Source organism: Bufo bufo, chromosome 1, assembly GCF_905171765.1.
Source record: "Bufo bufo chromosome 1, aBufBuf1.1, whole genome shotgun sequence".
Classification (NCBI taxonomy): Eukaryota; Metazoa; Chordata; class Amphibia; order Anura; family Bufonidae; genus Bufo; species Bufo bufo.
This window is the reverse complement of record NC_053389.1, coordinates 500,474,844-500,489,195: the sequence shown is the minus strand read 5'-3', so window position 1 is coordinate 500,489,195 and position 14,352 is coordinate 500,474,844. Positions and strand designations below refer to the sequence as shown.

At 46.8% G+C, this 14,352-nt stretch overlaps 1 protein-coding gene across 3 annotated transcripts in view; it reads left to right on the top strand.

Annotated features, from left to right (window-relative positions):
- Positions 1 to 5,604: 5,604 nt before the first annotated feature.
- The window catches only part of TMEM117 (transmembrane protein 117), a 528,179-nt gene continuing 519,431 nt past the window's right edge, over positions 5,605 to 14,352 (top strand). The window contains exon 1 of one of the 3 annotated variants that reach the window (XM_040410696.1): positions 5,605 to 5,778. The gene's annotated coding sequence lies outside the window, so the exon portion shown is untranslated. Of the gene's footprint in view, positions 5,902 to 6,312; positions 6,353 to 14,352 lie in introns of those variants that run through there. The other 2 variants (XM_040410688.1, XM_040410704.1) reach the window with 2 other exon arrangements.

The following is a 14,352-nucleotide window of genomic DNA, read 5'->3' as shown; positions in this document are numbered from 1 at the left end:
AGCCCCATTCACTTCTATGGTGCCAGGGCTGCATGAAAAACGCAGAATAAAGAATATGCTGCGTTTTACACACAAACGCAGAACTGATGCGTAAAAAAAGCTCATGTACACAGACCAATTGAAATGAATGGGTCAGGATTCAGTGCGGGTGCGATGCGTTCACTTTCACGCATTGCACCCTCGTGGGAAACTCGCTCGTGTGAAAGGGGTCTAAAATTCCCATGGCCTTGCTGTGCAGACTCCATTTAGGCCCCCACAGTAATAATTCTCCTTACTAACTCCATAGCGACAAGTGCTATACATGTACTACTATACATGTGGGCTGTAATCTTGAGCACTGGACAAGTAAGGAGCCAGATGAAAGCTCCTGAAATCTCAGGACCCGAAGGAGAAGACAGAAGTGGTTATCTGCATCTGTTTCACACTGCCGACACAGCCTTCCAGCGGTATTTGTCCAGACGTTTCTCGGCATATTTGCCGGATTGTGGACGGATTACCTTTGGACCCCATTATACTTAAAGGGGTTTTCCCATCTCAGAAAATGGGGGCATATCGCTAGGATATGCCCCCATTGTCTGATAGCGGTGGGACCCGCACCTATATCGAGAATGGGGCCCCACAAGTGAAGGAGGGCGCACTGCGCATGCGCAGCCGCCCTCCATTAATTTCTACGGGGCCGACGGAAATAGCCGAGCCTATCAGACAATGGGGGCACATCCTAGTGATATGCCCCCATTGTCTGAGATGGGAATACCCCTTTATTGGGGCCAGACAGCATTCCGGCAATGACGGATCCAGCAAGCTGTTCCCGTCTGGAGCAGTCTGCCGGGTCGGTAAACGCTAGTGCGCAACCAGCCTTACCACTTCTGCGTTCTCCTGTCCTCAGTGTATAGCACTTGTGGGGGGTCTTTGTTTTCCCCCCTAGCGCTAGTGGAGAAATTTCCCAATTTATAATAAGGCTCACGCATCCAGCGCTAATGGAGAAATGGGGTCATTTATCAAACTGGTCCGGTGGAATCTGATTGGTTGCTATGGGCAACTAAGCCAGTTTTACTTTACACCAGTTTGATAGATGACCCCAAAAGTACCAAATTTATGATTAGGCTCAAGCACCCAGTGCTAGCAGAGAAAGTGCCAAATTAATGATGAGGGTCCGTGTGCCTGGAGTAAAAAGCACTACAGCCTCTGACTGGAATAGTTTTTACTCCTCTTTTATGCCTTTTTCCAGGTGTAAAAGATTGTAAATGTGTTGGGTCAAAAGTTCCAGCCACTGCCACTCCTAAGGCTCCTTTCACACGGGCGAGAATTCAGCGCGGGTGCAATGCGTGAGGTGAATGCATTTCACCCGCACTGAATACAGACCCATTCACTTTAATGGGGCTGTGCACATGAGCGGTGATTTTCATGCATCACTTGTGCGTTGCGTGAAAATTGCAGCATGTTCTATATTCAGCGTTTTTTTACGCAACGCAGGCCCCATAGAAATGAATGGGTTGCTAGGAGATGATAGGGATGAGCAACCCCATTAAAGTCTAATCCCTGTATTATTTTTCCTTATAACATGGTTATAAGGGAAAATAATAGCATTCTTAATACAGAATGCTAACTAAAATGTGCCTTGAGGGGTTAAAAAAGAAAAAAAATTAACTCACCTCATCTTCCTGTTCGCGCAGCTGGCATCGTCTTCTTTCTTCTTCTTCTGCAAAAGGACCTTTGATGACGTAATGATGACGTAATGAACGTGGTGAGCGTTAGGATGTCAGCGCAGGTCCTTCTGAATGAATATAGAAGATCCTTCTATCTTCATTCAGCAGGACCTGCACTGACGTCACCGAGCTACTCACGTGGTGAGCGCGATTACGTAATCAAAGGTCCTTTTGCAGGTCCTGAAAGAAGAAGAAAGAAGACGATGCCGGCTGCGCGAACAGGAGGATGAGTTATGTTTTTATAATTTTTTAACCCTCAATTGACATTATACTTAGCATTCTGTATTGAATGCTATTATTTTCCATTATAACCATGTTATAATGGAAAAATAATAAAATCTACAGAACACCTAAGGCCTCATGCACACAACCGTTTTTTTCGGGTCCGCATCCGAGCCGCAGTTTTTGCAGCTCGGGTGCGGACCCATTCACTTCAATGGGGCCGCAAAAGATGCGGACATCATCCGTTGCACTGTTCTGTGGCCCCGCAAAAAAAATATAGCATGTCCTATTCTTGTCCGTTTTGCGGACAAGAATAGGCATGTCTACAATGGGCCGCCCGTTCCGTTCCGTAAATTGCGGAAGGCACACGAGCGGCTTCTGTTTTTTGTGGATCCGCGGTTTGCAGAGCGCAAAAAAAAACAGCACGGTCGAGTGCATGTGGCCAAACCTGAACTTGAGTGAAGAAGTCCGGCTTCGGGTCTGGGTACCACATTCAGTTTTTTTCTCACACACGTGCAAAACACATTGCATTCGTGCGGAAAAAACAGACCATCAGAATGCAATCGCAGACAAAACTGACTGCAATTGCGTGCCTACTCGCGCAGGTTTCCCGCAATGCACCCTGAACGCATCCGGAGCAAATCCAGGACGCCCGTGTGAAAGAGGCCTAAGTGGTCAGGATGGTGCAGAAATGCCCGTGCGACAAGATATTGTCGCACAGGCATTAAAGTTATCACAAAAAGACGTTTTGGAACTTTTTTTTTAAAGCCTAAAATAGGTGTAGCACACTTAGTAAATGACCGCCAATGAGCGTTATGCAATAAAGGGCGAATGCACACGGCCGTGTTCGGCGGCCGAGAGCGGTCCGTGGTATGCCGGGCTGGATTCCTGTTCAGAGCAGGAGCGCACGGCGTCATTGGTTGCTATGACGCCGTGCGCTTCATGCCGCCGCTGCACACTCGTATAGTGTATTACTGTAGTGCAGCGGCGACATGAAGCGCACGGCGTCATAGCAACTAATGACGCCGTGCGCTCCTGCTCTGAACAGGAATCCAGCCCGGCATACCACGGACCGCTCTCGGCCGCGGAACACGGCCGCGTGCATTCGGCCAAATAGAGTGCTTCCTCTAGTGGACCCGGAGATCCTGTTGATCGCCGGGTGTCTTGGGGGCTGAGCAGAGCTGCTGGGTCTTAGAAGACCCTGACCAATTCCATCTGTGTAAAGCTTCATTCACACGTCCGTGGAACACGGACTACGAGATACCGGCCTGGATTCCTGCTGAGTGCAGGAGCGCACGCCGTCATTGGTTGCTATTACGCCGTGCGCTTCGTGCCGCCGCTGCTGTACAGTGATACACTCGTATGATCTAAAGGTCCATCAAGAAAAACGCAGCCGGCACTGCTGGGTGTGTATAACGTCTAATAGACCCTTCAACGCACGAGACAAATAGTGACAATCAGTGGTGCTCTGCTCCGCGAAATCAAAATCGAAACTTGTGGGTTCGAAGAAAAAGTAGTGCAAGGTGCGCGAAACGGCTGTAGCCTGACCTTTTGTGCAGGTGCCTGTGTACGACCTTTTTTATCTTCAATAAAGCTGCCAAAGTTTATTTAACGTGAGTGCCACTACCTTTTCTTCTAACCCACAACTCGTATGATCTATACGAGTGTATTACTGTACAGCAGTGGCGACATGAAGAGCACGGCGTCATAGCAATCAATGACGCTGTGCGCTCCGACACTCAGCAGGAATCCAGGCCGGTATCTCACGGTCCGTGTTCCACGGACGTGTATATGAGGCTTAGGCCTCATGCACACGACCGTTGTGTGTTTTGCGGTCCTCAAATTGCAGATCCGCAAAACACAGATGGCATCCTTGTGCGTTCCGCAATTTTCGGAACGGCACGGACAGCCATTGGTCTAACTGCCTATTCTTGTCCGCAAAATGGACAGCTTATATTTTTTTTGCGGACCACAGAATGGAGCAACGGATGTGGACAGCACACGGAGTGCTGTCCGCATCTTTTGTGGCCCCATTGAAGTGAATGGGTCCGCATCCAAGCCGCAAAAACTGCGGCTCGGATGCGGACTGAAACAACTGTCATGTGCATGAGGCCTTAAAAAGGACCATGTCCAAAGGTTAGGGGGTGCAATACTCGCCTTGCCCTGGGCGCTGACAACCCACACTACGATAGGTCACTGGCTGTGTGAACTGCATTTTTGTTCTGGCTTTTTTCCACTATAGTGAAAGAGATATAAAAACACCTGAATAAAAAAAATGCAAGAGCTCCAACATGCTGTGGTTTTTAAAATGAAGATAAAATATAAAAAAGTGTGCTGTGGGGCTTGCCCAAGGATGGTGGGCAGTGGCACAGGGGCGCCAAGGTGAAGGGAAAAAAATAAATAAAAAAAGTGAGGGCGGTGTCTATGGAGGGTTACTACTTTGCTAGTTGGATTAGTGCTTCTGCTTCACAGTATCGATATATTGCAGGGGCATATATATCACTGTGTCTATATAGTTAGCGGTTCTATTTCGCAGTCTCAGTATATGGTAAGCCTATATATCACTGTGTCTCTTTATATTTTGTTATATTGGTTCTATTTCACAGTATCGATATATGGCGACACATGTATCACTGTACGGGTATTTAAAAGATAATAAATAATATGGATAGTAAAAATAATGTTAATAGATTTATATGAGAAAGAAACGGAAGGCGACTTACTTCACCAGGGAGGGAGATATAGGATAAGCAAAATACACCTATACCTGCTCCTCCCCCGCCGTGGTTTTTAAAAGGCAGAAAGACACAAAATAGGACACGATGACCAAAAACGCCAGTAGCAAAAAAAATAAAAAAAATAATAAAAAAATAATAATATATATATATATATATATATATATATATATATATATATATATATATATATATATATACACACACACACACACATATACAAATTTGTCCGGTGTTTCATACTTCCGATAGACCGTCAGCTAAAATCTGGAGCTGGTGGTTTTACTGAAAAAAAAAAAGGGAAAAAAACACCACTAAAAGCACAAAAATGCTAAATAAATAAATAAATTTAATTAATTAATTAATTTAAGCCACCGAAAACCTATGCGTGAAAGAATTTTTGGCAGACGTAGACCAATATAGAATTATTGAGAAATGGCACAAACACACATCTGATAAAATGTATCATTGTAAGGGGGGGAGGAGGATAGACGAAAGCTGTATGCCTTTCGCATCTGCAGGTGATCCATAAGATCCATTCCTTGTTTTCCTGAATTTCCCATGTATAGTATGCATTCTAGCAAAATATAGTGGAAACTGGCACCACAGAAGATGCTTGGAGGACAGACCTTGATTCATGAACCCTGCCTAACGTGCTAGAGTGACCCCTGATCACAGCAACAAAGAGCACTGTTCCCGTCACTGCACATACTGCCGCCTATAAGCTTTAAATCAGCTCAACCTTTTAACCCATTAAGGGCACCTATACACGTATTGCTCCGGTAAACAGCATCAAGCTTATGGCTACCCACTGCCCTCCTGCAAATGCTGTTTTATCCATCCAGTGATGTCCTACTCACCACTAATGCCTAATGGTGTTACTGCAATGAATGTATGTAGCAGAGATCTCACCGAAAGGACACAAAGTGCTTCCCTTTGCTTTGGTGCAAGCAAAGCACATCCTCAGTGAATGGAGCCCTGGCTGCTAGAATGTGGAGGGCGTGGGCTTGATGTCTGCATGGCTATTCCTGGAAGCTGAAGCAATGCCCTGGAAGCGTTCACCCCCCCACCCGCAGGATAAAGATTCATGAATAGAGAAGTGTTTGATCAGGCTGGTAAGTGATGGCCTCTGCAGACAGAACCCAAATCTCAGCGTTGCACTAAATCCAGCACCCTGCATTCAGAGAGTGGCATGTGGGTGTAACCAGCTTCCCCTGGAAGTATGCTCCAGGCACAAGGTGAGAGCAGTTTGCAGCCCAATCTCTCCTTAGTCATCCCTATGGAATAAATGATGAAATCATTAGCATGCACAGTGATCACTGACTGGGACTTCTCTATCAATGGCGGGGTTTTATACAGAGAAGTTTTAAACTGTGTCTTCTAGGTGACTGAAGCAAACCCAGCAGTGATGATTTATTCATGAGTTCTATTAATGTTTATAAAGAAAGTAAGAGCATAAATGTCATAATAGAAATATTGTGCTAGAGCGCACTAATAAATACAGTACACAACATGTAGACAGTATACACGGCGCATAAATGCCGGTGCTTCCCGTCTTGTGAAACAAGTCTAACAAGTTCTGTGTCATACTGATTGACCTTAGGCAATAATGAAATACTTTTTTTGTTCTTTAAACACTGGATTAAGTGTTTCGTCTTCAGTTGCTGCTGTGTACTGGTCATTGATAAGGTGGGTGCATAGAGATACTTGAGTAGACCATATCATTCGTTTTTAGATCTGCCATACTTCATCCGGCAGGGCGGCACGGTTGCTGTGTTGACCTCTCTCCATAGCAGAGGTCTATGCATACATCAGGTTACAAACCTTCTACTTGGATGCGCAAATTTGTGGGATAATGGGAGTGTTACCTTCAGATGTGTTCGGCCATTATTAGGGATGAGCAAACTTGTGTTTCAAGTTTGGCATACAAGGTTCGAGTTTGGGTTATCTAAGAACTCCGTTATGGATTCAACTACCACGGACCATAAGTTATGGCCCGTGGTAGCGGAATCCATAACAGAATTCTTAGATAATCCGAACCCGAACTTTGTACGCCAAACTTGAAGCACAAGTTCGCTCATCCCTAGCCATTGGCCACCACAGATGAACAGGATTGCAGTTGCTGTATTGTGGCCGCCCCATGGAAACAAAGCCAAGGCCTCTTTCACACATCCATGACGATGGTCAGTAGTTCATCCGTGAAGAATCTGTGTTTGTTCAGTGTTTTTTGTCCTCGTGTGTCATCTATAATGACTTTAATGTGCTTGAGGGATCAGAAATAGGGCATACTTGTGTGTTGACTTTTCATATAAAACATAACTTTTACTATCATTAGTTAAAATATTACCCCATCTAGGCTAAGTCAGATAGATAGACAAGGCCTTACTTTGGACGTATCCAGGATAGTACAATCTGATATATAAAAAATTGCGGCAACTTACAGACGGTGAACCGTCTGGTCCACAGTCCTCTAACTGCAAGTTGCCACAATTTTTTATATATCGGATTGTACTATCCTGGATGCGTCCAAAGTAAGGCCTTGTCTATCTATCTGACTTAGCCTAGATGGGGTAATATTTTAACTAATGATAGTAAAAGTTATGTTTTATATGAAAAGTCATTTTTCTCTGTGATACTTGATATTGATACTTTTCTAACCCTATAAATACTACTGTGATTTGTTTATACTTGTGTGTTGCCACCACAGGTCCATAGTCAATGGAAAATCACTGATATTTGAATACACACGCTAAATTCAATGGATACATGAGCTGTACCAGCAAAGTGAATGAGATGAGATTATACTTGGCTTTTTTTTCGTGCAGAAACTGACCTGCTGTACGGATTTTGAAATCAGCAGCATATAAATTATGTTTGTGGGTTTTTTTTGTGTGGTTTTCACCCTTTTGAATGCAAGGCTGACATCTGCGTAGAATCGGCTGCAAATCCGCACCAAAAGCACAAGTAACACATGTGGTGTCTGGTGCGGAAACTCGCAGAAATCCACAGAAAAACCACATCTGTACTTGTGTGACGGTACCCTAAGCGCTCATGCACATGACCATATGTATTTTCCAGTCCGCAAAAAACGGATCTGCAAAAAATACGCATGACGTCTGTGTGCATTCCGTGTTTTGCGGAACGGAACAGCTGGCCCCTAATAGAACAGCACTATCCTTGTCCGTAATACAGACAATAATAGGACATGTTCTATTTTTTTGCTGAACGGAAATACGGACATACGGAAACGTAATGCACCTGGAGTAACTTCCGTTTTTTTTGCGGACCCATTGAAATGAATGGTTCCGCATACGGTCCGCAAAAAGAATGGAATGGACACAGAAAGAAAATACGTTTGTGTGCTTGAGCCCTAAGGGTGGAGTCACACACAGTGGTTTTTGTCAAAGCCAAAGGTGGATCCGGGAGGAAAAAGAAGCATAAGGCCTCACTTATTCCCAGTTCACACTTCAGATATTTGGTCAGTTATCTCCATCAGTAGCGAAGCCTACACAGAGATAAGATGTAATGCAAAAATTTCCTCCTGTTCTGTGTTTTTGACCCGCGACTGTTTTTGGCTCACGAACATAAGGACTCCGTGCCTGTGCTGCGGACCACATACTTGAATGGGCCCGCAAATCTGGAGCTGCGGTGCGGAAGCATGGATCGGAACCCCACGGAAGCACTACGGAGTGCTTCCGCAGTGTTTCTGGCCGTTCCTCTGCACCGCAAAAAAGTAGTGCATGCGGACCGTTGGATGTGGATCGTGGACCCCATTCAAGTGAATGGGTCTGCGATCCGCATGCGGCTGCCCATGCGCATTGCGGACTGCAATTTGCAGACCACAGCACGGGCACGGAGCCCTAACGTTCGTGAGCATGAGCCCTAACTGATGGAAATAACTGACCAAATAACTGAAGTGTGAACTCAGCCTAAGGCCTCATGCACACGACCGTTGTGTGCATCCGCGGGCGTTGTTCCGTTTTCATTTTTTTTTCGCGGACCCATTGACTTTCAATGGGTCCGTGGAAAAATTGGAAAATACGCAGTTTTGCAGCCGCATCCGTGATCCGTGTTTCCTGTTCGTCAAAAAAATATGACCTGTCCTATTTTTTTGACGGACAACGGTTCACGGACCCATTCAAGTCAATGGGTCAGTGAAAAAACACGAATGCACACAAGATTGCCATCCGCGTCCGTCATCCTTGTCCGTAGGCTACTTTCACACAGACGGATCCGCTGATCCGTCTGCATAAAAGCTTTTTAGATCTGATTTTTCACTTTGTGAAAACTCAGATCCGACAGTATATTCTAACACAGAGGCGTTTCACGATCTAACTCAAATCCCATGGTATATTCTAACATAGAGGCGTTCCCATGGTGATGGGGACGCTTCAAGTTAAAATATACCATCGGATTGGAGAAAACTCCGATCTGATGGTATATTAATAGGGACTCCTGACTTTACATTGAAAGTCAATGGGGGACGGATCAGTTTGCAATTGCACCATATTGTGTCAACGTCAAACGGATCCGTCCCCATTGACTTGCATTGTAAGTCAGGACGGATCCGTTTGGCTCTGCACGGCCAGGCGGACACCAAAACGTCTTTTTTTTTTCATGTCCGTGGATCCTCCAAAAATCAAGGAAGACCCACGGAAGAAAAAACAGTCACGGATCACGGAACAATGGAAATCCGTTTTGCGGACCGCAAAAAAACCGGTCGTGTGCATGAGGCCTTAGGCTACTTTCACACTGGCGGCAGAGTGATCCGGCAAGCAGTTCCGTCGCCGGAACTGCCTGCCAGATCCGGCAATCTGCATGCAAACTAACAGCATTTGTAGACAGATTTGGGTGCGAATCCGTCTAACAAATGCATTGCAAGAACGGATCCGTCTCTCCGCATGTCATCCGGAGAAACAGATCCGTTATATATATTTTTTCACATTTTTACTGGTCTGTGCATGCGCAGACCGGAAGGACGGATCTGGCATTCCGGTATTTTTAATGTAAATTTCAATGTAAATTAATGCCGGATCTGGCATTCCAGCAACTGATCCGGAATTTTGGACGGAGATAATACCGCAGCATGCTGCGGTATTTCCTCCATTCCTCCATCCAAAACGCCGTTCAGTGACTGAACTGAAGACCTCCTGTTGCATCCTGAACTTATTGCTCTCCTTTCAGAATGCATGGGGATATGCCTGATCAGTTCTTTTCCGGTATAGAGCCCCTAGGACGGAACTCAGTGCCGGAAAAGAAAAACGTCGCTAGTGTGAAAGTACCCTAATTTGGCTAAGAAACTTCATGAAAAATGCGAAAAAAAGTAAGCTTAGTTTCACACTAGCGCTTGTTACATCAGGTAGGCTGTTCTGGCAGGAAGCTACAGCGTTAATGTCTGGCCCCATGAATTATAATGGGGGCCAGTGGAGATCCGGCTGCAACCTAACAAATATGCAGAGAATCAGCCAGACAAACACCAATTAAACATATGTGTGAAACTAACCTTGAAGGTAACTTTACATAGTGTGGATTTGTATGAGGAAAATCTACATGAAAACAACATAAAAGCACATAAAGTTGCGCTATTTATCGTGGCTTTTGTGCAGTTTTTGTGCAAGTTTTCTGTGTACTTTAATAACCCCATTAAAGTCTTTAAAGGGTTTCTATCACTTCGTATGACATAATTAGCTCTCAGACACTAGCGATCCGCTAGTGTCTGCTCTGGCCAACCATCCTAATATAAGAGCTTTTTGGGCAGCCGTTTTGCTAAAAAAATAACTTTTATAAATATGCTAATGAGCCTCTAGGTGCTATGTGGGCGTCATTAGCACCTAGAGGCTCCGTCTACCTTCATACACAGCCACCGCCCAGCGCGTCCCTCCAGCCCGCCCATCTCCTGATGAATGCGATCCTCCGTGTGACGCAACGGACGAATTCTCGCGCATGCGCCGTGCGCGGCTGTATTCGGCGCATGCGCAGTGAATGTCTGACCGCTTCCCTGCTCAGACATCTCCACTGCGCCTGTTCCTTGGAGCACTATGACGTCATCGGCGCAGGCGCAGTGGAGATGTCTGAGCAGGGAAGCGGTCAGACATTCTCTGCACATGCGCCGAATACAGCCGCGCACGGCGCATGCGCGAGAATTCGTCCGTTGCGTCACACGGAGGATCGCATTCATCAGGAGATGGGCGGGCTGGAGGGACGCGCTGGGCGGTGGCTGTGTATGAAGGTAGACGGAGCCTCTAGGTGCTAATGACGCCAACATAGCACCTAGAGGCTCATTAGCATATTTATAAAAGTTATTTTTTTAGCAAAACGGCTGCCACAAAAGCTGTTATATTAGGATGGTTGGCCAGAGGAGACACTAGCGGATCGCTAGTGTCTGAGAGCTAATTATGTCATACGAAGTGATAGAAACCCTTTAAGCTCAATGAAATCCAATCACATTAGGGTACTGCTACATAGCAATTTGGGGCGTGACATGTGTTATGCACCCAAGTATCACAGTGTAGCAGGGGTGCCATGGGGGCACAGCGCAACTTTTTGCTCCGATAGTGACACACAAATCGCAGAAAATCCAGCAGTGCTAGATTTTTTTGCAATTGGCATGTCACGGTCGCACTGCGACTCCATTCATTCATTCATTTTGCATGGACTTTCCGCCCTGTGTGTGGGTACCCTAAATAAGTTGTTCAGCAATTGAACCTGCACGCTGCTGCTCTGTTCATCTCTATGGAACTGCTGACAAGAAGACGAGTAGGCGAGTCCTGTAGAAATGAATGGAGCGGCAGCACACATGCTCAATTTATACAAGGGGACACAAGACCCCTGTTCTAGAAGTCTGACCACTGGGATCCCCACTGATCAGACACTTACATCTAGCCCAGGGGTCTGCAACCTTTAAGACATAAAGAGCCACTTGGACCCATTTCCGAAGGAAAAAATAAACTGGGAGCCGCAAAACCATTGCGACATTTAAAACAAATATAACACTGCATATATTGTTTCTTACCTTAATACTATATACAGGATCGTGCAGTCAGCTATCAATCTGAAGAAAAAAAGGACTTTTTCACTTAACAATGTAAAATATATTTTTGCAAAATTATAGCTAATTAAAATATTTAATTTACCTTTACCAGACCCCTCCCCCAATCATGTGCCAGTAATGCCAGACCCCCCCAATCATGTGCCAGTAATACCAGACCCCCCTCCAATCATGTGCCAGTAATACCAGACCCCTCCCCCAATCATGTGCCAGTAATGCCAGACCCCCCCAATCATGTGCCAGTAATACCAGACCCCCCTCCAATCATGTGCCAGTAATACCAGACCCCCCCCCCAATCATGTGCCAGTAATACCAGACCCCCCCCCCAATCATGTGCCAGTAATACCAGACCCCCCCTCCAATCATGTGCCAGTAATACCAGATCCCCCCTCCAATCATGTGCCAGTAATACCAGACCCCCCAATCATGTGCCAGTAATACCAGACCCCCTCCAATCATGTGCCAGTAATACCAGACCCCCCTCCAATCATGTGCCAGTAATACCAGACCCCCCTCCAATCATGTGCCAGTAATACCAGACCCCCCCTCCAATCATGTGCCAGTAATACCAGACCCCCCAATCATGTGCCAGTAATACCAGACCCCCCCCCAATCATGTGCCAGTAATACCAGACCCCCCCAATCATGTGCCAGTAATACCAGACCCCCCCCCAATCATGTGCCAGTAATACCAGACCCCCCCAATCATGTGCCAGTAATACCAGACCCCCCCAATCATGTGCCAGTAATACCAGACCCCCCAATCATGTGCCAGTAATACCAGACCCCCCCCCAATCATGTGCCAGTAATACCAGACCCCCCCAATCATGTGCCAGTAATACCAGACCCCCCCCCAATCATGTGCCAGTAATACCAGACCCCCCCAATCATGTGCCAGTAATACCAGACCCCCCCAATCATGTGCCAGTAATACCAGACCCCCCCAATCATGTGCCAGTAATACCAGACCCCCCCAATCATGTGCCAGTAATACCAGACCCCCCAATCATGTGCCAGTAATACCAGACCCCCCCAATCATGTGCCAGTAATACCAGACCCCCCTCCAATCATGTGCCAGTAATACCAGACCCCCCTCCAATCATGTGCCAGTAATACCAGACCCCCCTCCAATCATGTGCCAGTAATACCAGACCCCCCTCCAATCATGTGCCAGTAATACCAGACCCCCCTCCAATCATGTGCCAGTAATACCAGACCCCCCTCCAATCATGTGCCAGTAATACCAGACCCCCCTCCAATCATGTGCCAGTAGTGATACCAGACCCCCCTCCAATCATGTGCCAGTAGTGATACCAGACCCCCCCATCATGTGCCAGTAGTAATACCAGACCCCCCCATCATGTGCCAGTAGTAATACCAGACCCCCCCAATCATGTGCCAGTAGTAATACCAGACCCCCCCCCCCCCAATCATGTGCCAGTAGTAATACCAGGGCCCCCCCAAATTCCCCAATCATGTGCCAGTATAATACCAGGGCCCCCCCATTATGTGCCAGACTGCCAGTTAAAAAAATATATAATTAACACTTATACTTACCTCTTTGGAGCGATGCGATGCAGGCCTCTTCCGGCCTGTGTCCCGACTCTAGCGCTGTACGGCTTAGGCGGCGCGATGACGTCATCGCGCCGCCTACGCCGGCCTCTGATAGGCTGCCGGCCTAGTAGTGCCGGCAGCCTATCAGAGGAACAGGAAAGGGACACACCTCCCTGCCCTGCTCCTCCGCACAGCCTTCTGTTTGTATCGCTGTCCTGAGGACGGCGATACTAACAGATCACTATGGAGATGAGCGCTTCGCTTCCACAATCGAAGCAATCATCTCAGTGCCTGCCCATCCGCCGCCGCACAGTGCCTGCCCCGCCGCCGCTGCACACACACTGCTCATGCCCATGCCGGAGCCGCGGCAAAGGTTCAAAAGAGCCGCGGGTTGCAGACACCTGGCCTAGCCTGTGGATAGCAGATGTATAAAACGTTAGGCGACTTTCACACTAGCGGCACGGACCTCCGGCAGGCTGTTCCGTCGGGTGAACAGCCTGTCGGATCCGTCCTGCCGCTAGTGAACGTGTGCCCTTGGACTGCCGCTCCATCCCCATTGACTATAATGGGTGCGGGGGAGGAGTTCACGGCGAGAGAGTCTGCCGGAATAAAACTATGACATGTCCGACATTTATTCTGGCTGCGTCTCGCCGTGCGCTGCCGTGCCTCTGTGGGAACTCCGCCCCCGCCCCCATTATAGTCAATAGGGACTGAGCGGCAGTCCAGGGGCACACGTTCACTAGCGGCAGGACGGATCCGACAGGCTGTTCACCCGACGGAACAGCCTGCCGGAGGTCCGTGCCGATAGTGTGAAAGTAGCCTTAGGAGTGTATTATTGGTTATAGAAGTATAATTATAACACACATTTGGTAATTACCAGTATATTATTAGATGTAAGCAAATTGAACTTTGGTCAATTGTGCATGGACTCATTTGCTCATTAGGATTATTTGTTTTAGCAAACTTTGTTCATAGTAAACTTTTGTGCAAATATTTAAAAATATTGTGCCATGAATTATTGTTATCAAAGATCGTGTCTAGTGTTGATTAAATCGAAGCATCCAAAGTGGAATTTGATCCAAAG